The sequence below is a fragment of the Taeniopygia guttata genome, chromosome 5 (assembly GCF_048771995.1).
Source record: "Taeniopygia guttata chromosome 5, bTaeGut7.mat, whole genome shotgun sequence".
Lineage (NCBI taxonomy): Eukaryota > Metazoa > Chordata > Aves > Passeriformes > Estrildidae > Taeniopygia > Taeniopygia guttata.
In genome coordinates this window covers 46,588,539-46,613,605 of record NC_133030.1, presented here as the reverse complement: position 1 = coordinate 46,613,605, position 25,067 = coordinate 46,588,539, and the positions used below count along the sequence as shown (strand labels likewise).

The following is a 25,067-nucleotide window of genomic DNA, read 5'->3' as shown; positions in this document are numbered from 1 at the left end:
GCCAGAAAACTCATGGGCTGAAAGAGAGACAGTTTGAGAAGTAAAGTAAAAGCCATGCAAACAATAAAAGCAAAAAGGACTGATTCAGTTTCCCACAAACAGGCAGGTGCTCAGCCACCCCCAGGAAACCAAGGCTCCACTGCACATAATGATGACTTGGAAAGAAAAACATCATCACTACAAATATGGGTCCCTTTCTTTCACCTTATACACTGACTACAATGTCACATGGTCTGGCGTGTCCCTTTGGTCATTTGGGGACACCTGAGGCTGTGTCCCCTCCCAACGCCTTGTGAACCCCAAATCTCCTCACTGGTGGGATGAGGCAGTGACTCTGTTAAAGAATGATAACGAAAACATCCCTGTGCTATCAACACTGCTTTCAGCACAAATCCAAAACAGCCTCATACTAGACAGTATGAAGAAAATAAACTTTATCCCAGAAAAGCAAAACAAAACAAAACAAACAAACAAACAAACAAAAAACCCCAATAAAAACCCCCCAAAACCACCAAAACCCAAGAATCACAGGGATCATTTTGAAGTCAGATACTGAAATTTCAGTGTTTGCATGCAAATCAGACATACAAGCTGGCACAGTGGTCCATGGGGTGGAAGTCAGTGCAGCCAAGGATGTAGAATACTTGTCAGCTCACTCTAAAGTAGATTGTGGGGAACTGAGACTCTGGTCTTTACAGAGCACTTCAAGGAGCTATCTAAATTCACATTTTAATAGGAAGAGATCATGACAATATAGTCAATGGAGCAGAGAAAAGAATCCATCTTATTTTTAAAGCAGATGGCTATGTATTTTAGGCTCCACTGCCTGTATTGACTTCCATTTACTAAAATGGATATCCACAATCCTGTGTTACAAGTAGATGGCTAGCCCCTACATTAAATCTCAGTGGGAGGGATCCAACATGTGCTTTTAAGTCTTAGCTCAGGAAATAATTTTTATTCATATCAGTCTCTATAGAAACACCTGAATGCAAGTTTCTTCATATCGCAGAACTACTGGAACGTGTGTGAAATTTTTTATTCACATAATTACTTTTTATAAGGAAAGTTTGAAACAAATCATTCTCAGTCAAGAACTTTGTACAGACAATATATGACATTGCAATTAGAGTAATTTTGGGTGAAAATCTTTTACTTAGGCCTATTAAATATTATTCATCTCTTCTGGAGTCCAAGTAGGCTTCTTACAGAAGGTGTCTAATTCATTTTCTTTCTAACTATTTCAACAAAAATATATTACTTATGAAATTCCGAGTTTCACGGAATTACCTTGCAGATATCAATCCTAAAATAATTGAAATTTTCAAACATTTTAGTTATCAAAACTCTAAAGCAAGTGTTTATATTTTGGAAATAGTGATGACTACTTCATTTCAATTTAGGAAAGAATAATCTGAAGGATAAACTATTTCTCTACATGATCATGCACTAGCTAAAGAATATGAAGGCTTTGTTATCTATCTCTATATTTAAAACTATTTGACTCTTAATTGTACTAGACCTGACTTTTTTTTTGGTCAAAAGATCATGCAAAATTAGCACTTTTCCTATCTGTCGGAATCTATATCCTATCATATGAAATATCAAATAATTACACCAGGGTGTAGCAGGAGACTTTGTCAATGCATTTATTAGATAATTCTATATAGTCTGAGATTATAAAAAAAAGTTGGAATTATATGTACACAAAATAAATTACCTAAATCAACAGACCTATGCTTACTTTACAGAACTTCATATTGACTGAATTGTCTCTCGATTGATTTATTTCTTTTTGAGAGCTAAATTTGGAGAATAATATAATGGCTCCATCCTAGCAAAAGCAAACTCACTTCTAGTCATTCACACTCCTCATCCTTCTTCCATCAATGTACCATTGGAGGAAGATCCTTCTACAGATGAAAGTTGCTTGACACTTGTTGCAGTTGTCCAGTCAAAGGTACCTTCAGTCAAGATAATGTCAACAAGAAGGAATAAATGGATGTATTAGAGATATTTTTTCCCTCAGATTTTTAAAACTTTTATAATTTTAAAATAAATTTAAAATGAGGATTTAAAAATGTCCTTTCTTTTAGAAAAATCTCAGATTATTTTTAAAAAGCCTGGATGATATTTTGAAGGGACTGGTGACTTTTCAAAGTCTCAAAATATTTCCATAATATTCTTCCAGGTATAATAAAAGGTCTCAGTGAAGTTCTCTGAACAATTTCCCTGACCTCCTCTTCTGTAACAGTTTTAACTACAAGTATTTTGGTTGCCTAGAGCCAATGTGCCTATAGGCAGTGTGAACAAATGGATGGTAATAAGCACTTCATAGTTCCTTCAACAGGAAAAAAGTGTATGATAGTGATAAGGTTGCAGTGATAAATCTGCTTAACAATGAATATTAACATTTTCTAGAACTAAAAGAAAAATTTCATTAATGCATGCCTTCTGTTATGGAGGAAAGTTTTACTGCTCTAGAACATGCTACAGGAGCTGTATAGATATGAAAGAAAGATGGAATTGGCAGGAGGTCACTAAAAATATGTGAAGTAAAAAACAGTGCATATTCTCTGCAGAAAATCTTAATGTAATCATAAAAAGCAACATCCTTCTTATATATGTCCCAAAGAATGTTCACTAATTAAAAAGAAATTGATCATACTACAGTGATTACAATAGTAATTCAAAACTCAGTAAGTAACACTGTGCTTCAGAATCTGTCAGGTCTTTACAAAGTAAAAACTCAATGACATTATCAATTAAGCCAATTAGTTAACTTTAATCTTAAAACATGGATAACTTCTGCATTTATTTATAGCTTTGGCTTCTTGCTCTCATGACAGAATCACATAATCATTTTGGCTAGAAAAGACCTCTAAAATCATCTAGTCCAACCTCCAACCTTTGACTGATCACAGCCCTGCTCTATTACATTAAAGGAATTAAAGAAATTGAATTTACAAAACTGCAATACTTCTGAAAAATATGGTTCCTGTAGTTTTGACTTATCTTGATGAACAGAAGGAAGGGTGAGGAAAACTGCAGTCTTAATAAATCTCCCACAGCTAAAGATTTAAAACTCACACTGTTTCAAATTAGTGAGGGCAAGAATATTTATTTGCTGTTGAATTCTAGGCAGCATGGCATTTCAGCAGCAAACATAAGAATTCAACTTATGGCTGCAGAAGTTCCAAACAAACACTTGAGCCACATGCAAATAAAAAGTTTGCATATTGAACAAAAAGACAAGTGAAATTGATTGCCATTTCCATCGTTGATCTTTCCAGAATCAGAAAACTACATGTAAACTACAAGGAAAGGAAGCCTAGGAAGCACAGGAAATAAAGACAGCACACTCGTTGTCCCTGCATGTTTAGGGCCAGTTGTACAATATTGCAGTCCATCAGATCCAGTGTTTTCAAGCAGGTTGTCTCTGTAAAATAACAACTATGAAGATACAGATCCAGCTGACATTTTGTTTGTTTGTTTGTTTGTTTGTTTGCTTGTTTTCTTCAAAGGAAAGTTGGATGGCTGGCTAGCAAAGGAAATGGAGAGTAAAGCTCATCAGCAGAGGAAGCAGCTACAGATACCATACTCAGCCACAACAAAGGATCCAAGCCATCACAGCTTTTGCCACTAGATTTGTTTTTTTCCAAAACCCAGACTGATCCTATTCTGACACTGCTTTACAAATCCAATGCATTTTCAGTCTGTTTTCCCCTCATTTCCTGCTGTTTAGTTGCACATTGAAGCTAATCTGTGCTTTCAAAAGTTGTTATGTGGTTGACCCAAATACTTATCAGACTATCTCAGTACCACCAATCGTTTCAGTTGTTTTTGAATTTGCTTTGAAAAGTGTGGCTTTCAAATCTACTCAAGAGACTATAACTGTTTTTGTCTATATTGAGTGGGTTCTGCAGCTAAGTGAGATGACTTAGCTGCTTGAGTCTCATATTTATATAGACTTAATCTCTAAGAAAATGAATGAGAGGAATAAATCTTATCATGATTTACATCACCTCAGTGTTGTAATGGATTTGAAAAGTTTAATGAGAATTTGATGGGAAAAAAAAAAAAAAAAAGAAACATGTAGGGTCATCAGTGAATTTCCAGAGTTGTAGGAGAGGCACTTGTGTATAGGTGAACAGCAGCAGTGTCTACCTTTTTTTGACTACAAAGTAACAGGAAGCATGCAGACACATTTAGATGTGGATCTACCTAATTTATGTAGTTTGGAATTAGAATAGAAATCTTGAATGAAAAAGGTGAATTAGTGTTACCAAAGAGAATATTATTGCCCTTAAATCTATATGATCCAGTAATTTAGAGTCAGTGAAAATCCAGGAAGATATTTGCAGTCATTTATATTAACTGGTGTTGTTGAGCAAGTTAAAATGGTGTAAACATGCTTATATGAACAATAAATTATCACAAGATTTCCTAAGCAACAATTTTTTGAAGAAAAATAATCACAGGAATATGCTAAAAGCTGAACACATGTGGCAGCATTTATAATAATATAAAAAAAGAAACATTTCAACACTTTTTGATTACAGTACTTACCTTTTCATGAAAATATTCCTTTGATATAATAAAAGGTGGAAAAATGACAAAATAAACCTATACGGTAGCTTGAAAATAATGAAAGGCCTCACCCTAAACAATCATGATTTCATATTGTGAAACGTTTCTGCAGAAAGCTATGTTATGTTCTTTTGGAAGAAAAAAAAACAAGAAAACAAATCTTCATAAGACACAAAATGCAAAACCAGCTCAGACCTGTCTTGGAAATGAATTAATAATACAGGTTATCGTCCTTTGGATGACACATGCACCAAATTTAGTGTACTGGCCATCTTCCAAAAAGGGTAATTACATTCTGCTTACCTGTTATTCTCCTGCTGTTTTTCTTGTCAGATGTATTTTTTGTTATATTCTGTTCCAAAATCTTGTTAATGATGCTGTCTTCACAACGATAGTTTTTTTTTATTTGTTATTAACCATTAAAAATACACTTTCTGTGGAATACATGTCAAACAAACAGTAACTGATAAGTTATGACCCCTAAAAATTATTAATTCTATAGCACCATATCTGTCTCTTATTGAGCCTTCAGCAATATGAAATAAACTTTGTAAAAATCCCCACAGCTGCAGTCATGCAAGATAACTCTGCATTCAACAGAACACCCAGAGTAAAAATGAAATCTGGAGAATATTTTTAAGTGACACAAATAGTATAAATTATGATTAAAAATTGAATTGTATATTTACCTGCCACAATACATTTAATTCCTGTGTAAGCTTTCTTCACTAAGATCTCAAGTATTTGAAATATCAATGGTAATATGTAATTATATAAACAAAAAGAAATTCACTGCCTCTACTGATTAGTTCTGCCACCTATCAGTATCTATTAGCAAAATTCAAATATATGGGAGTAAACTTTTACATATATTACTTCTCTTCAAAGTTTGTAATTCTTCTATTAGAATTGTTCCCTATAATACTAATTCAAAATAATTTGTCACTGTTAAAATTCTAGGTCCAGCCAGGTTCCATGTACATGTACCTTCATCACTGGAAATTCTGTCTGACTGGTTTCCATCTTCCAGGCAAGGCTTTCAAGTATGTCCAATTATCGTTTCTGGTATGCTTAAATATTTGTTTTGGAAGACTGAGGACTTTTATGCCATTCTGATACTTTACAGCAATTGGGATTTCAGCTGGTCATAATATCCCACTTTTCAAGTTCTTATAAATAAAGAGTTTAAGCATATTCATATATTATTCCTTGTTAACTACAAATTTTAAAAAACCCTGGATATTGGGAATTGCCAAATAAATATGTGGAAATAAATACACAGGCTGTTCTCTGGACATTGAGCAGGAGTTCCTCCATAGAATGTAATGGTAAGTGGTGGTTCAATTTTAAGAAATGAGAACTTGAACAATGCTCTTGCCCTTGTCTTACTTTCCCCTTCCCTTTGCTCTCCTTCTCTCCCTTGTATCAGCAGCTGTGGCTTCCAGAGCTTACCAAATGAGCTATCTATTATAAAGACAGAGAGTCAACCACTGTTTTTAACAAATGTGAAATCAAAAATGTTTACATGATTCCCAAATTTTGTCATATGCCCTCAAGAAAGGTGTATTTTTTCCAGTACACTTTTTGAAACTGGCATTTAATTTTCATTCTATCGTCTGCTTAGAGCAATGTGTTCTCCAAAGCTTTGGCATGCCTGGCTTTCATATGATAATCAGAACTGCCATATGTTTAAGAGCTTTATTTCTCACTTAACTGCTTTAACTCGCTGAAATAATCAGCATGACTCAAAGCCAAATTCAATAGCTTGATGAAAAGAGCACTCATGAAGCAACTGTCCATCACTTTTTCATACTGTGACAAAATGGTTTTCATTTTTCTGCAATAATTTTGAGCAGTTGTTGTGTGTTCACAGCATTCTGTTTCAAACTTCATTTTGAGGATAGAGCTGAGTTAATTTCAATGAAATTGCTATTAAAGTTATATATAAATTACTCACTAATTCATGGGCATGATAAAAAAAACTGAAGTTGCTCTGGACCAAAATACTAATTTAGCACTTCAAAATACACATACAAACAAATTAGAAATAAAATAATACCTGTCCCAAATCACAGTGTTATGGAACTTATATTTGTGTCATAAATGAAATCCTGGTGTAGAAATGTTTTGCTGAAGAAAAACCTAACCAGAAGGTGCTCACCAAAACAAATGAAGCTTTCTTATGTTTCTGCTTGAGTATTGGTTCAAATGTATGTAGTGAGATGGATTATCTCTTGACCATGATTTACATACTAAGGCAGACATTTAGTGCCTTCATTAGGAAAACTTAAGTTTCAGACTTTGCATGCATGACACAGAAGTTACTGAATCGGTACAATAACAGCAGTAAGCCCTAAATGAGCTTAACTTGCTGATACATATTAACAAAATAAAAACTTATGATTTTCTCTAAGAAGTAATTTTACTTCTTATCCTGTTCCCACATAAATTGTGAGAAGGGAAGGCAATAAAGGTAACTAGTAAATATATTTGTATTAATTCTATAATTATACATAAGTGTTTTAATTTAAATTGTCAATATTGTAAAGTCTGAATATTGCTAATCAGTTGTACTCATACATTCTATTTAGTGTTTTCTATCCATCTACCTGGAAGTAAAACTACATTGTTATTAGCTTCACAAAAGACTATGCTATGTCATATATTTCTTTTTATTACATTTTATCAATATGTTCATTTGCACATTCATATTTCCTATTGTAGAAGAAAAAATGGCAATATTCTCAGCTATCTTATCACAAAGTTATACATACTTTATAGCCTCAGTATGAACACCAATATAGAAATACCAGGAAAATTTCAAGAGAGAAAACAATAACTAAGAACAGTGTAAGTTTTCTGGCAAAAATAAACTGAAATATATATAAAATCTATAACTTATACAAAAAGTAATTTTAAAAATATTTTTTTTCTCCAGGAATTTGATACATTAATATCTGAATTGTGTTTTATACCAATTTCAGTATTAGGCTTGACTTTCTTTTTATGGATATATGTTAGCAAGAAGGTAAGTTTACTTCTTTGTATGTTAGTATCCTTGTAGCTTGAGCTCTGCTTATTTTGGTGCACTTTCAAAATGGAATATTGGCGAATACAAGAAAAGCATAGGAGCTAATTAATACAAGAGCAGATCACAGTCAATTTACTGAGTAAGACTGATCAAACCATAATTACTTTTAAATGTTAGGTGCTATCAAGAGTTACAGTCACATAAGACTTCAGGAAGGGAGGTATGGGTAAAATGTGACAGGTCCTAATATTAACATCAAAGATTGCCATGTCTTAGAAGGAGCATGAGTGTTACTTAAATAAATTATAATACCTTTACTGGAAAGGCAATATAATTATCTAACATTTTCCTAGCTCAGTTTTTTCACACCTTCCACTAAAGCTGCCGGTGTTGAACTCTTTGGCAAACCTTGAACTGCTTGAGCAACTTTGCAGCCCTGTGAAATGGTGTTGCCATTGCTAGCAACAGGTCATCGTGCTCGTAGCTTTGTTTAACTTGGTTCAGCTGGAATAATAATTTTTCTAATTGACGGTTGTCTGTATCTAATTGTTTTAGTTCTGCTTATCTTCCTATCATACAACTAGAATTTTACAGAGCAGAAACAAGCAGATCTTCCAGGTAGAACAAGATATTCCCTCCTTCTCTTTCCCACTGGCAATAAATCATAACCATCTGACTGTGGAAACATTCCCTCACTCATGTAGATCCCACTGTTTTTTCAGGGATCATGTGTTGTGCACTTATTTATACCTCTATCTGTAAAGATCTAACTTCCAGTAAAACCAGAGTTTGGCACTTAAACACCTTTCTGAATCTGAACCTAGAAGAACAAAGACACTGTTTAAGTGTGACCTTCTTCCTATGGAGTACACAGGTGCCTCCAAAACTCATTTTGTTCCCAGAAGAGTTCAGCACCTCAGAAGGAGGGTAATGGTAGGTAGTACACTCAGCAGGATGTTGCTTAATGCCAAGTGAGGAGCTAGGTCTTTCCAGCTGATTGCAATGTGTAGCTGCCCACTCAGACTTGGTACTAAAAACTAACCTGTAATCATTTCTCACTTACATTCAATCAACAAAACTGCACTTAATTTGAATAATTTCCTAAATATTTCTTAACTACTTTTTTTTTTTTTTTTTTTAATCTAGATAACTTTGCTTCATTGGATGAATGTTATGCTTATGGCCTCAGTTATACTGACAAATGTGGGGAAAGCAAAGTGAAGGACAACCAGGAATTCAAGACATGACTCCAAACAAAGATAACCTAGTAATAAGCTCTCTGTTTTGCCTAAAAGCAGAATCATTTTTTGAAAAACACATGATATGTTTAGAAGTATATTGGCTTAAATGATTTCAAGTAAGACAGAAAAAGACTCATTTGAGAATATTTGTGGTTCTGGAGTGAGTTAGATTCTTGGAAGCATCTTAGCCAAGTGGATGCTGTTCATCTGTTGATGCTGAAGTACCACTCAGAGAGTTCGGGGAATTTCCCAGGAAAACTTAATGAGTTCATCCACGCCAGATCAAAGTACCTGTGCTTTTACTGACAGCAGTTCTAAGAGCCTTTTGGAGTTCTAGTTCCATAATCCACCTGCAGCTTTACATACATCAATGCTTCAAAAACACCATGTTGATTTTCTGTAAATAAAACAAAGTCAGTCAACAGGAGAAGAAGATACGTGGAAAACCAGAATTAATTGGATACATGGTACATTTCTTACACACATTTCTCAGCATGTATTTCTTAATTGCCATTCTTCCACAGATAAAAATTAATCCAATGTAGAATTATTTCACTGTTATAAAAGATAAAGTCCAATCCCTTTTCCTGAGAAATCACAATCAAAGAAATAAAGATTATTGTAAATCTAGGTTTAGTTTTTTCAGCTGTATATGAGATTGGACTTAAAAAAAAAAGTACAATAAAGAAAGCAGTAGAGATATAGCTGAAATAGAAGAGATTATAAATGCTGAGTACATTAAGTCCTGTGGAGTTCAGCCTGTATTAAAATTCCTGGACTAAATTGTGCTAAGATACCTCCCTGGAACATTGGGAACACCATAACTAAAAAAGTGAGTGCAGGAACCAGGGAAATGGTGAAGATCTGGTGAGCAACTCCCAGTTACCTGGCCCATGGCTGAAGTTTGTTTTCTACATACAGTAAGAACACCGACAACCATTTTCTCTCTTTTTAAAAAGACCAGAAAATCCTTTACAGTAATTTATCTTATTAAGGGAGAGTTCATTTCTCTCTCTTTATTTTTGATACTTGCATTGCTTTTTCAATTTGATTCACTTTCCCCTTTATCTACACCTCAACTTATCAAACTTTTTGTGTCTGGGTTTACCTAGACATTGTGATTAAGATATCATCCTGAGGTGCTTGATTTTTTTCTTTAGCTAACAGCTTGCTTACCAGAAAGAACAAAGAAATGAGCATTGCCTTTAGCTCATCCCCAGGTTCCTGGGTATGCTAAAAGTCATGTTCTAAACCTGACTTCCTTTCAGTCTAATATCTTGTGTCTAATATCAACCTAATATCTAATATCTCATTCTAATATTAAGAAAAGTCCTATTAGATTTTTTGAATGGATAAATTTTTTGGGACACTGGTGCTTAGAGTAGTGACTTTCACCAAAGTCTATGATAGATTTTGATGTTCTTGTATCTCTAATTTTAGCAGCAAAATTACAGTGCAATTCTTCCTGAGAAAGGCACTAGTGGAATCACTAGTGTGGATTTACTAGTGGAATCATGTGTGCTTTACAGGGTAACAAAACATCTTGATCAGCTATTTTTTAAAAATTTGTTTGATTGTTTAATTTTATTCCAACACTTTTCTCATATCAAATCATAAAGAATTGCTGTACTACAGAATATATTTAATATAATAGTAAAGATACAGTCATCCAAATCTGTTGGCTAGAACCTCACTGCCAGGTCCCAGTAGCAGGTTTTGTCCCATTCTTTTTATGTAAAAGACTGAGTTTTGGACAACAATTTGAATGGCATTACCTTGGTATTTGCCAGAAGAATACAGCAGTAACACAATCTGGATTGTCAATAGAGTTAAGTGTAAATATAACCATGAAAATATTGCTTCTTTGTATGCAATACAAGAATCTCCTGTTGATGTCTTTAAATACATATTTGTCAAGCAAATGTGCAAATATTACAGGAGCCGCTGAGAAGACATTTTAGCTATTTCATATGAAATAGCATTGACGTAACTTCTGCCTTGGAGACAGATGTATCTCTGCACCCAGTTAGTTGGTCTTAATTACACATTACAGTGACAGATTTGTTTTTTCTTGAGAATGCAGATTTGATTTTTTTCCTCCTTCTGCTACACCCCAAAATCATAATCTGAATTCTTAGATGCAATGAATGGTTGATGCTCATTGTCTGCCACCCAACACATTGCATAGATGCACATTTTACAGCAAAGGCCATTATTTCATTGCAGGAACTGAGATATTTTTAGACATGATTTCTTTGTTACACAAGGTTCTTGTGTCTATGGACAATTTTTGCACCTTATTCCATCTTAATTTTCTAATTCTGCTGATTACTTTTTTTTATGGCCCCTAATTTTCACCTGGTCTTTGCAGAGTCCAAAGTGCAGTTTCTCTAATACAGTTTGGAGCAGGACTGCCTGGTAAGTTATTGCCTGATAAAAAAGAGAAAAATAAATAAAGAGTACTCAAATGTCTGAAGGGGTGCAGCCACTCCACAAAAATGTATTTTGAGGTCGGGTTTACCTTTCTGTCAGATGGGTATCTGTTGGCATTGGTGCTTTGCACCAGTCAACAGTGAATGGGAATTGTCACCATCAGTTTATCATCTGACTGTAAGATTTTCATATTCTCTCTGTGAGCTCTCACAGGCAGCTCCTCACAGCACTGACTCCTTTCCTCTGCTTTCCACACAGCCAGCTGACTTCTTGCTGTCCTTTGCAGCACACACTAACCCTTCATGGCCCTAGCATGACTGCCTGGCCCTCACTCCTCACAGCAGCACAACCAGCTGGCTCCAACTCTCCTCTCAACCAGCTAGTCCACTCTCCTGTAACACCCATCCTTACTGGACACAGCTGTGACCTATTAATGGCACGGCTGCTCCTACTCTGGTAATTAGTACAGATGCAGCTCCTCAGGGGCGAGATTGCCTTCAGCACTATCTCTATTCGCTTATGATCCATCCTCCTACAGGTAGCAAAAAAAAAAAGTAAATCCCTAAAGAAGTAGAAAGTTAGAAAATATAAAGTTCTGAGTCCCATGGAATATGAGAAAATGGTGTTAATCAAGGACATGGTCCAGTTGGTATTTAACAATTATCAAAAGGTAGATAAATTGCCGTGTGGCATTCTCAGCTTTGTAAATTTGAACACTTTTTAACCTACCAGGACACAAAGGTGTCCCAGATGTCTGATGGAAAATGTAGTGCACAGAAGAAAATTTAAAGGGCAAGTCTCTAAATCACATCCCTGAATTCATCTCTAGTATTTTCATTACAAATACATGAAATTTTTAGCTTATTATAAACTAAAAATTAAAAATAAACATAAAAAATGAAATGATGACTCTGTAAGCTTTGCATAAAAATATTTGGTTTGTCACATGCACAATTTTAATCCACAGAGATAAATCCACAGAGATAAAGTTTAAGGCTGTATAAGTAAGAAAGTGCTGTTTTAAATAGATAACATTATAGGTTTGACTGCTGCAAAGTAATTAATGAATATAATACCCCATTATAAAAGATCAATATGCACTTGAGATCAGGGTAGGATCTATTTCTGAAATTATATAGTTCATACTGATTTCTATCACATTTTCAGTATTGATTTGATGTGAACCTTTTTGATTTGACTTCTCAGCTTGTTTGCCAAGGTTTTAAGACTGCCTATGCCTCCAGAGTGAAATTAAAGTCAAGGCTGTTTACATGTCTACATAAAGCGCTGTTAGCAGATCTCAGTCAGAGACTCTTCAGTAAACAAGCTGTGTAATCCTTTGAAGTGATCGGTTCCAGCTCTGTTTTGACAATTTCTTAGAAACTGATTTTCATGAGAAATTCTTTGATGAGAATGGTGAGTGCTAGGAGCACAACGCTATAGCCTATTGCTTTCTTTTATATGTTTGTTCTTTTGTGCCTGAAGAAGCTCTTTACAGTATTCTGATCAGAAAAATGCTAGTGAGGAAATTTTTGCAATGATTCTTAATTGGGTTTAGCTTGATGCAGTCGATATCAGAAATTGCTTGAATAAAAATTAATAAAATAAGGGAATGACACTGCAGCATTACTTAGTAACAAGACAGACAACAGAATGGGACAATCTCATTTTTTCTTGGTTTATTAAAATTAGAAAATCCAGAAAGACAACTATTCATTTACAACATTTTATTTACACACGGGTCTGACATATCTTTCTCATTTCATCCCATAAAATATGAGAAGAACAAGTCCTTTGGATAGTGCCTTTTGGCACTTACAGTCACTGACAGGGTTAGAGGTTGGACCCAAAAAACTCCATTTCTCAAAACTACTTCCAAGCTTTCACACATCATTTCAAGCTCACAGATTTGGATGGGCAGGATTTAAATTTTATTCTAACACCAGGGAAATTTTAAAGCTTTATTTTGAGATCTGACTAGGAAAGATTGATCATAGTAAATAACGTGCATAAAACATATTGGCACTTATGAGACAGAAATTGTGTCACTTATTTGGCTAAGTTTCTGTATGCAAATTTGTTACATAGAAGAGGAATAGAACATATTTCTGTCTTCTCCCCATGTACCTGGCATTTCAAAGGTTATATGGCAATTTGAAAGACCTGGGTTTAAGTATGACTTTTGTATTTGTGATCTTCTGATCATCATTACCATGCGGCAAAGATGTTTTGAAATGTCATCCACCATTCTTCCAAAGGGCTTTGGATCCACTGAGTCAAACTCACTGGCTTGAGCTCTGATTGTAGTTGTAGATTTGAAATAATAAACTGTAAAATACATTCACACCCCTCTCAGAGAAAATGAAGTATGTGGGAGGCAAGATTGGGTGTAAGCTCTCACGGGCATGGTGTATCTTCTGCCTCTTTGACATGAAACAAAAGCTTTATAACAAGTAGCTGGAAGTGAGAGCGCTCCTCCCCAACAAGTGCCTTCAGGCTGCTGGTTAGGACACTCATGTGGGAGGGTGAGATGTGGGGTTTGGTGCCCAGGACTTTCACATCCTATAAGAGGTCTTTGCTGCTCCATTATGAAACGTCAGAGTCACAGTGACAGACCCTCCTCCACCTACCTCCTATGAAAAGCAGTGACTCATTTTCCATGTAGATGTTATACACCAAGGCCTGGTGAACAGAAGTACATCTCAGTAGCACAGAGTTCATAATTTAGCACAACTAAATTAAAACTCTTCCGAGTTTTTCTGTAGGCTGCTTTAGGTAGCTTCCCACTGAATAAATTGTTATATAATTTTGGGCCCTATTATGAGCTGCCTAGTTTTCTTTACACTGAGTAGAAGCCCAAAGTATTTTGGTTAGTGAGAGCAGATTCTCTTTGCAGGATCAGAGTTCTCAGGACCTTTTTCTACCTGAGGCTGTAACTCTCACATATTTTTAAGATTTCTGTATTTATTTTTCCACAAAGTAGAAATGGGATTTCTTGATTTTGGGGTAAAACGCAAAACTTTAAAGGGAAAACATTTTGTGCTTTTCTACAAATAATCACTTCTTTGATGATATAGAACCAGTAGTGGTATTTTACACATTAGTTGAGACTGTCTTGTTGTATTTCCATACATTCTGTTTTTTGGTCAGTATGAAATCAGCAAAGAACTCTTCCATCTAGAATCCAAAAAATTAAAAGAGGGTAATGTTTGTTTGATTTGTAAGTCTCTGTAGCTTAATTTTGCATTTGCCTTGACTTTCAGGTAGATCTAGATTTTAGCTTGGTTGTATTGATTTGCTTATTCTAATGGTAAGATAAAACTTTCCATGAAAGAGGAGCTTGTTAGATTAGGTAAATCAATGTAATTCAATTGATTTTAATGTTATGATGACCTCTACAAACTGAGAATCTGGCCCAAAGCTAAACGTTTTATTGCTTGGAACCTTTTTATTTTCAATTGACAAATACTTATTTATACTTTTTCTAGATTTCTAATTATGCAAAATAGCTGGCAACCAGTAATGATAAGTATATATTACAGACAGCAAAACAAAAGATTTATAATTTATCCCCATGCCTCCCTGAATCTTAAATCTACAAGATTAAATTCTTAAATGTTGCAGTCTCTACAGCAGTTTAACATTCAAGGAGCATTTACTCTGTTAAATCATTTAAGTGACTTGAGGAGTATAATGAAAACACAGAAGAGCCTCAAGCTTCCTAAGGATGATTTTCAAAAGCTAAAATTTACAAGATCTTAGACATTTTGAGAGGGCAGTGTAAAGCTCCTTTACCTGAGCTATTTCCCAATTAAAAAGAAAATAAGTATTATCACCTGTTTTAGCAGTTTGGATTTGTTTATTAACAAAACTTTCAGCAAATGGTGAAGTTTTTGGTTTTGTGTTTGTTTTCTGGGTAGTAAATTCAATAAGATACACAGCACAAAATGTAACACACAGAGACATATTATTAAAATAAAAATTCTCTTCCTGCTTATGTAGGTCCATAACCAAGGGCTGAAGTGACCATCACACTATTTTAGAAAGATAATTGAGGAGGTTTTTCTTGATATCTGCTCAGTTTGAGAGTCAGTGCCTTGGAGTAAGTCTCTCTGTTGGAATCCCAGCTGTATTGCAACTATGAATTTTCCTTGGAAAAATGTGAATCTCTGCCTTAACTACACTTTTAGGGCAAATTTATTCAAATGATCTCCCTGTTCTTCACTAAACCTGAAGGTGTAAATTTGTAAGCATAATGAAGGAATAAAAATGATTTCTCATAGAAACCAAATATGAGTCGCTGCCATGCCTACGAGCAAATGTGTGTATATGAAGTTAGATAGAGCCTACTTGTAAACTTCTGCTGTAAGCCAGTGCAGAGACTACTGAGACCCAACAATGCTAAATAGCAGTGGATTTTTTCCTCCTTTAAGAAATACTCTCATTCTTAGTATCTTTTACTTCCAGGCTGAAAATATCCTGTCATCATATTTATATGCAATCTGAAATATTCCTAGGCAGATGTCTGGACAACACAGTACTTATTTTTTAATAATGTTTTCACTTATGTAATGTATGGTTATAAAATTACCATCATCTATGTACCACAAAAATTAAATACATTTAATAATTTCTTAGATATTGAAGAAATCATCTATCAAGAAATAGTAAGAAACCAGAATTTGTCTAAATGACTTTTTCAACTGTGCATTTAGCTCAGTGTTGCCAACATCTAATGATAAAATGATAGATTTTAAGGTCAGGATTAAATATTCTGCTGTAAAATTACAGACAAAATGTCATCTGTTTTTCCACACAATGATTTTGGAATCTTCCTGTTTATATATATTTAATTAATTTTTTCTTAGATAAATCAGCAGAAAAAAATTATTACTAAATTTTTATTGGTAAAAACACTGCTGATGGTATTCCTTTTGCCAAAGTTTACCATATATATATATATATATATATATATATATAAATAGATTATATATAACTTAATGAATTTAATGATATTTATTTATATATAAAACATATATATTTATAATTCATTAAATTGAAAGTATTACTAAGTCCTTTCAAAAACTGATATGTCCATAGTTTTTTTTGAAGGGGGTCTTCCACATTTCCTACATGTTCTAACTAGACCAACTTGGTTTCTCACTATTATTCTTTCCTCAGGTGAAGTTCCCTCATTTTGTAAATCTTATGAATGTTGTAGGGCGAAACTAAGCAGGATACTCACCTGTAACTACTTTAAAAATACTTAAATGAACATTTGCCATTTCAGGGTCAGTTTGCATTCTGGGCAAATGCTCAGATATGCTTTTTTCATACTTGCTGATTTACCCAGGCTGCCAATTACTACCTGCTTGGCATCCAGAATCACATCTCATATCTCACAATTTGTGCGGATGTTGTATGTCAGCACTTCACTCTAATAAACATCTGAGGTCTCAGCTTCTCTCAATTCTTAGCAACTGTGTAAACAAAAACGCAAAGGATAATCTTGGAAGGAAGAAAAAAATAGAGGGGAAATAAACTCTTTCACCTGTGAAACCTCAGTCTGTGCTGGTAGAAATGGGTTTAGCTTGGCTCCTATTCATTTCTTAACTTACATCCCAAAATTGTCATGCATAATTTGATCCAAATGGATCGCCTCGGTTTCAGGAGGGGAAACAGCTCAAGTAACAGAAAACAGTGAATCACCTGTAAGTTATTGAGAAGTCAGACTGTCACTTGGATCAAGGTTAGGGTAATTAGCTGGTCAGCCTGAACTGCAATTTGCCCGAGGAGAAACAAATTAATTTGGTTTCCACATTTTCAGCATGACCCTTGTTGCATTTTTCCTGGATCCAATGACCTCTTCTTTATGCATGACTGAAAAATACCTTTCTCATGCAAAAATACTAATATTTCTTTCAAAGACAGTAGTGGGTATCAGCAGTCATGAGTGTTTCTAATTTCTTGCCAGTCTGCCTCAGTTTTCACACTTTTTATCACTGACATTGCAGACAAAGTCAGCTGTAACTAGATTATGCATGCCTTTTATTTTTCAGTTCCCCATCATTTTCTCAGTAAATACAGAAATCTGAGTTACTTGCTGCAGCACAAGCTTCTGAACTATAAGCACATTTATTTGTGGTCCTTGTCTCTTTCTCAACTTTTTTTCATATTGTATTTTTAAATCTTAGATATTTCTTATAGATATATACATGTGTAAAAAGGTCCCATTTAGGAACAGAGTTGCCTCTGTTAAAGACAACAGAATCTTTCAGTTGACCGATTATTTCACCTTAGGCCGTGTCTAGAATGATCACACCAAAGGATTAAGTTCAGTCTAAACAGTCAGTTCTACTTGGCGCACTAGACTACCAGGAAAATTCAAATTAAGATTATTTCCATATGTGACACTTTAGTCAGAATCTTCTTTGCATATCCACATGTGCATGTGGGTATACACAGCCTTCAAAGTGTGAGGAAACAGTAAAAAAGAAGATTAAGATTGTACCTGATCTGGTCTGGAGGTTGGCACAGATCCTTTCCAGACATTCTTCCCAACCCAAATTATTCTGAAATGTTCAGGTAGTAATGGATTCTGCTGAGAGTTTCTGGCAGCAATTTTTCTGCTAACTTATGAATATCCGTATTGGGTAGATCTTCATGCATTAGATATGGTAAAAAGGCTTCTCAAGTATTTAAGCGTATTATTCCTACAAACAGAATAAAGATATTCTCCTATGTGTTGTATGAACTCATATGTAAAAGCAGCCTTAACTAATTCTAAGGGTCTGTTTTTGAAACTGGAGACTTTGGCTCATGTGGCATTTCTGCCAAAGGAGTGCAACTGTGGCATCAAAGAATAAACAGGTAATTTACAGCATCATGTGGGACTGACTGTCACTGCCCAGAGATGGACCATGGAGAACAAAGCCTATTGAATAAAGCTGTCAAAATCATGTTGTCTATCTAAACTAGATTAGCACAGAACTTGGGTGATATACTTTTTGCCTACATTTAAATGGGTAAAATTGAGTTGACATTTATCAAAGGGAAAAAAAAAAAAAAAGGTAATGCTGAGTAGGACTGTTAGTCTATTAGACACATTAAAATAGTTTGAAAAGCCCAGCATCCAGCAGGTGTTGTTTTTCCCTGTGAAGAACCACACTGCATCATTACTGCCACCTTGACTCCCAGCCCTTATACAATCACACAGACTCCAGGAAAACATCCATAATGCACTTGAAGGATTTACTTCTGTTTAAAAAAAAAGTAATCCACAAAATACGTTTGTGCATGGTGGACAAATGGTCAATTTGGGAGGAAAAGTTATTTAGACATTCTGTAGAGAAAGATATCTGTTTCCCTATTAATCAGACAGTACCCTCAAGTCAAGTCTAACCTTTCCAGATCTTGCCCTGTGGTTACCACTGAACCACTGCTTATTTGCACAGTTCACTTCATTAAGATATGATACTGTGAGCTACCTTGAACTTTTACAAAGCAAGGAGCTTGTATGTCAACAAAACTCTGTCATTTTCAGCCCAGTATAACTGTATCTTGTTTCTGTTTGCTTTCTTTTAGTAAACAATCTGTCCTTTTCCATTTCACATTTTTCTGCCAAAAAATATATCACAGTTGCTCAAATTAATGCTTAGGCAGAACTGCAGGATGAATTCCTTTCCTTCCCCTTGGGGGAAAACCTGTGAACACACAAATACATATATGCACACACTCTCAGCTGCAGCCTGAGGCTTAGCAGCAGCCAGTTTAGATTGCTTCAGGACAGATTTTTTGTAGAACATTGCTATGCTGTTTTTTATTGGTGACTTGTGACAAAACAATGTTTCACTGACTCAATTTTTAATTTTTAAATCATTCACTAAAGGCCTGAATAACTCATCTGGTTTAAATACTTTAATGTTGCCACTGAATTTGGAGAAAGCAATTCTGAATTTGAAAGAAATTCAAGGGAAGCTAGTATGCTTACATTGTGATTATCAAAGCAAATTTGATACACATTTAGATTCCATGCCAGCCCATTCAGAAACATTTCAGTTTCTTGGCAAGTGTGCATTAGGCTATGTTTAAACCTCATCTACAAGCAGTTCAATTTAAGATTCAGCACTTAGCTTTAGGATAGGATGCACTAGAACAACCTGATCTTGGTGATATTTATACGCTACACAAAGCACACCAGGCACTTCAGAGATCAGGAAAAATATGAAATTTTATTCCAAAGGAATTTGGTGTCACAGACAACCCGTCTGGTACAAAGATATCTTTCCTAAACCTTCTGGTTTTGATGAAGAGTTTAGGCTTTTCATCTCAGCTTACCACAATGCTGTAAAACCACAATGTTTTCATGCCCAAATGGGAGGGCCACACCAAAACAGCAGCTGAATTATCAGTCCCAGGCTGCATTTCCTCACAAGATCATGATTGATACCATTATCAGGGTAATCAGCCTGCTACAGGTGATGCTACTCCAGCAGGGAAGTCAGACCAGATGACCTCCAGAGGTGCTTTCCAACCTTAAGTAGTGCTGGTGCTCTGCATGGTGTGTACTTGTCATGCAGATTTAGTCAATATTTTAATTAAGGAAGTGGATGAAGTAATATTAGGTGACTACCAGGAAATTGTACAGGACATCAAACTGAAAAGAAATGCTCGTCAAGTGAAAGCCAGGATTAGACTCCAGCATGAGCTTGAGAAACTGGAGAAGTAAGCTGCTATCGATGAGATAAATTTAAATGGATAATGCACTACACTTATTAAAAAATAAAAAAAAAAAAGGAGGTAAAAAAAAGTAAAACCCAGTTTACAATTGGCAAATAAGTGGTAAATAATTGATTTGAGAGCAGCCCTACAGGAATGTGACTGACATATAGTAGGCATTGAGCTAGCTGTAAAAATAAATGGTATTTCTAATTACTAGCATGAGTCTCACTGAAACACAGAAAACAACTGAGCTTTTCTATTTAACATTAGTGCAGCTTAAGCCGAGTGCTACCTGCTGTAAGCTGCTATTTATAAGCTGGATGAACATAAAATGGAGAGAAGCTGGAAGAATTGTACTGGTTTTTATATATAAAGGTGAAGGTTAAACAAGGGATATTAGAGTAGGCATGTCCATGTCTTATGTAAAAAACTAAGTATCAGAACCAAGGTGAATTTAGATCAAAAATGTATATAGTTGCAAAATGGTACCACAATCTGGAACAAACATCCGATGGAATTCTGAGAATCTTTCTGATTAATCATTTTGGAGGCCTTTTTCTTTGATGTTCAGTTTTTCCTCAGAGCTTAATTATTGTTTCTTAGCAGTAGAATGAAGGACTAGATGTAATAGGTCCTTGATAAGAGTATGTTCTAAATTATATTTACAAGTTTACTTTCTTTCCTTCAGTTAAATTTTAAAAATAATATTTTCTTGTCAGTTTACACTTTTAAAAATTTAGCTTTGTTTATTTTTTAAGAAAGAGTAAAAAATTTTAGGGAAGATATTTTAAATTCTAACAGGGCTCTCTTTCATTTAAGGATGGTTGATTTGCAAAGACTATGTTTGGGTTTCTTTGTTTAGTAACTGAAGACAGAGAAAACTGCATTTACATTACAAATAACTGAAAATTCATTGACAACTTACAGTTTTCAGTTCCTTCCCTTTAATTATGTTCACTTAAAGGAGTATCAGTTCTATGACCTTAATTCTGAATAATGAACAAATATATGTTTGAATCCATCTGCATGGATGGGGAAAAAAAGTGAAAGCTATTTTCCAAACACATCTGTATTTTTACGACACGCATTTGTACATTTACATATCTGCTAGAAAGTTCTGTTGATTAAAGGTTTGTAAATTGTATGTAAATGCATGTTTTTATAGCAGATTTTTCCCTTTATATTTTTAATCAAAATCTTCTCCAGGATAGGATCTTTTTAAAAATCTATTTTAAAAAAGGCTGAAATGTGTCAAATAAAAAATTAATTAAGTGAGTGAGTGTTAGGGATAAAATAAAGTGAGCTATAAGGATAGTGGGTCAGAGTAGGTTCCTGTGACACTGATGGATACAGAAGCATTGCTAGAGATGTCAATACAGAGGTAAACAAAATCTGACAAGGAGACAGATTCGGCTGCTAACAAGAGATAAAAATGGCCTTCCATTTTTTATCTGCTTGCTGTGGTTAACATCACCAGTACAACACTGATTCTCTCAGATTAATTAATCTAGTGGGAAGGCTCTCATAAAATATATTTGTTCAAAGTAACATCTGTTTTAGGTTACTTACTCTGTCCTCTATTTAGTTGCTTGTAAATATCTTTTATTTCATTTTTTGTGAGCATTTGCCTTAGTTTTCTTAGACAATAAAGATGTCATGTTCTTGTATTTGCTGAGTGAAGGCCTTTTCCAGAGGACAGTGCTCTTATTATCTGCAATGTGTACTCTTGTTTTATAAAAATGTACTCAGTGGCAATATGTTTCCTCAACATAAGATTTTTTTTTCTGCTCTTGATATGGATAAGTAATATTTGTGAATTGTTTATTTGATTCTTGCTTTTCCCTCACTAATTGATTAATACATTTGTTCAGTAATGGAATGTGTTCATTATTTGATTATATTGCAGATGATTGAATAATAATAAGAAAGATCTGCAATATTTTCTGCTTTAAACTTTTAATCATTGCTAACTCTCTTATCTCACCTAATTTGACATCTGATTTTGCCCATCACCTGATCCACATTCATTTCTCTTCAATATGAATGGCATAACCATAAAAAAAGGGGAGAAAAAAAGGACCTTAAAAGTTTTCCAGATCACAGTAGGCTTTCATATTACAGCTCCCACGGTTTTCTTTAGTATGTCTCAATGGTCTGTTAAGAACCACAAAACTCATCCCAAAGTATACCCACTGCCATTGCTGCCTCGGCTTCACCAGACCACAACGCACCCAAGGCCGTTGGCACAGCTCCAGCAATGCTGGATCAGGTGATCCTCAGAGAGTTTGGTAGGTTTTGGCTATGTACATTATGATGGGCCAAGAGAGAGCCACGGTGTCTCCTGACTTTATTGTATGAAATCTTTCGAAGTATGTTTGTATATTTTAGAGTATTCCAGCTGTAGCCATAACAGCCATAACTTTGGTGTTCATAACTCATGGTGTCCAAACAGAACAAATATCTGGGTACATAGCTAAAAGCCCTTTATCATAAATGTTTATATTTAAGAAAGAAACAGGTTTAATGGACTGTGTCCAGAAAAATCCAACTTGAACTCCTGTGTTGGCTTCTAATTTTTTTTCTAAACTCTGCAAAAGAGCCTGGTGATTTGTGTCAGCTCTTTTGTCAGTGTTCAATTCTTGCCTAGAAACTTTTGTTCAATAAGTTGGATGTGCATGTTTTCTTTCTGACTTCAGAACTCTTCTCACATTCCACTTCTCTCTTCCATTGTGTGATCCCCTTGTGTAATGTAGGAATAAAGCTTATGTCATTTTTTGCAACAAATTATTTGTATTTATAATTTTAGATCATATACTGATTGCTCTGTATAGTGCCATTGCTATTACATGTTTGTATTAAACTAGAACAATGGGACTTCAGCTTCAGTTGGGTTCTAGGCATTACAAAAGAGATTGATAATAAATATTAATAATGAAACAAAAATAATTTGTTAGAAGATAGGAAAGTTGCAGATCTGGAGCATATTGTAATCATCATGACAGAATTTATTATATATAATGTACTGTTTGATTTAAGTAGAATAGGTAAAACTCTTCTATTGTAAAACTATGCTTATAAAAGTGAAGCAGTATAAAATAATAATTTAGCCCTAGTCAGCAAGAAACTCTTTTAAGTTCATGTTTTATTTCACTTCTGAAATTCAGTCTGAGTATTTTTAACAGTATGCCCTGACCTAGCTGTCTTTCAAGAAAGAAAGGAATATTTTAGTCAAACTTTAATTCCATTATTTTGAAACAATAATGACGCAGATTTAAACTGATGTCCTCTGGAAGCTGGGAGATTATTGCACTGTGATCCCCTTATTCTAGCTGATTATTTATACCGAATAATCTGTAACCAGACAGAGCTCTATATTTGCTGTAGAAATTTAACTTCACTATGAGAGTGATGCAAGAGAAAGTCAATGCACATTCATGTTATACTAAGGTCATACCTTCACCTAGAGATGCAAGAGATGGTATGAACTGGTGTTTCTGTCCTATAGGTTTTCTGTCTGAAAAGTATGACTAGTGGTGCATTATAAAGTAAAATTTGTGCCATAGACTTTTACATTTCAATAAATGTACATAAATAAAATAGTACATTGATAGATGTTCAATAGGCTCACAGATGTCCTTCAAAGGAAATAGGTCAGATTACAAAATAAACTCTGTAGCCTCTTATTTATTAAGAACTGTGTCAGAAGATGACCTTTCCCTCTCTTTTGTCTTTTGTGTTCAAATAATTCATACTCCCATTTTTTTTTTTTGCATCCTCTAATTAAATTATGGCAATAAAATTTACAGCTCGGTGAAATCTTGACCCTATGGGCCACCCTCAGTACTCTCCAGTGAAAAAGGAATTCCTGATGTCCAAGCATAGGAATAAAACAGTAACATAACAGTATCTATTTTTTGTCCTCTAAAATATTATATCTGTTCCACTCTAAATGGTGTATACTATTTTCTCCCAAAATTTCTCTAAACCACAACACTATTTTATTCTATATCCTGTAGTGTTTCTATGTTCATGTCTTTATTTGGTTTCATAATAAGAATATTTGAGCATTCTACTGATCACAAAAGCTTGAAAAACAGGAGGGATAACCCTTCCTTTCAAAATTTCTGTCTTCAGTTTACCAGTGAGAGGGACATGACTGTTTTATTGTTTTCTCTCTGATATTTAAACTGGTCTTCTCCCATTTTTCCACTTTTTAATACATTGCCTTTCATAGATGGAGTATAGATTTTGAAGGACATAGGAGTCAGTCCAACTGACATTGCTAAGGGGTCAAGAAAGATTTCTTCACTCTCAGGTGAAAACAGCATGATGGATTTGCTCAGCTTCCTCAAAGTCAAGACAAAAAAGGGTATACACTTCTTGGAGAGGATTCAGGAATTTCTATTAGTCATCTCTAAGAATATTGTGCCCAGTGTGGATAAAGATCAAATAACCAATTTTACTAAGTAAGGAAATCCTGGAATTTCATCAGCGGACCTTGAAAGAAGAATAGAGATGAATCAGTCTTCACAAACTAATATCTTCATTTGAGTTCCTTTCACCCAGTGAACAGCTGTGTAAGATACTAGGATAAAGAAGACTAATGAGAATAGCTTTTGGAGCAGCTTGAACACTATCTCTATAATGTATTATACGATGTAAGTCTTGTAACTTGACCATTTTAAGGACTGCAAAATTAAGTCAATACACTGAATCCTGCTTCTTAAATTGCTCCTGGTATTTAAATTATCTCTATATTCAATTACTTATTGAATTTTATTTTGATCAATCAGCCTTGTTTTCGGACTGTCTGTCACCACTGTATTAGTTCTAAGCATTTTTAGTCTATACTGGTGGGATGCATGTTTGTTTTTATGAAGGCTCCTCAGTTTCAAAAGAATTCAATTTAATTATTGTAGCGTTTCAGAGGAACTGCAAGAAAATTTTCAGAGTTGGATTTTGAAGTCTTTTGAATTTGCAAGGTGAAATGGAAATCAAGATCAATAGCTCAGCCAGTAGAGGAAACTCCTACACAGGAAAAAGGCAGGAAT

General features: G+C 34.6%; 1 long non-coding RNA gene across 11 annotated transcripts in view; it reads left to right on the top strand.

Annotated features, from left to right (window-relative positions):
* LOC115495576 (uncharacterized) overlaps positions 1–25,067 on the top strand; it is a 251,868-nt gene that overhangs the window by 195,929 nt on the left and 30,872 nt on the right. For 3 of the 11 annotated variants that reach the window (XR_012056457.1, XR_012056465.1, XR_012056466.1), the window contains exons 5-6: positions 5,551–7,618; positions 8,768–11,280. This is a non-coding gene — a long non-coding RNA (uncharacterized lncRNA). The remainder of the gene's footprint in view (positions 1–5,550; positions 7,619–8,767; positions 11,281–25,067) is intronic. The other 8 variants (XR_012056460.1, XR_012056461.1, XR_012056464.1 and 5 more) reach the window with 5 other exon arrangements.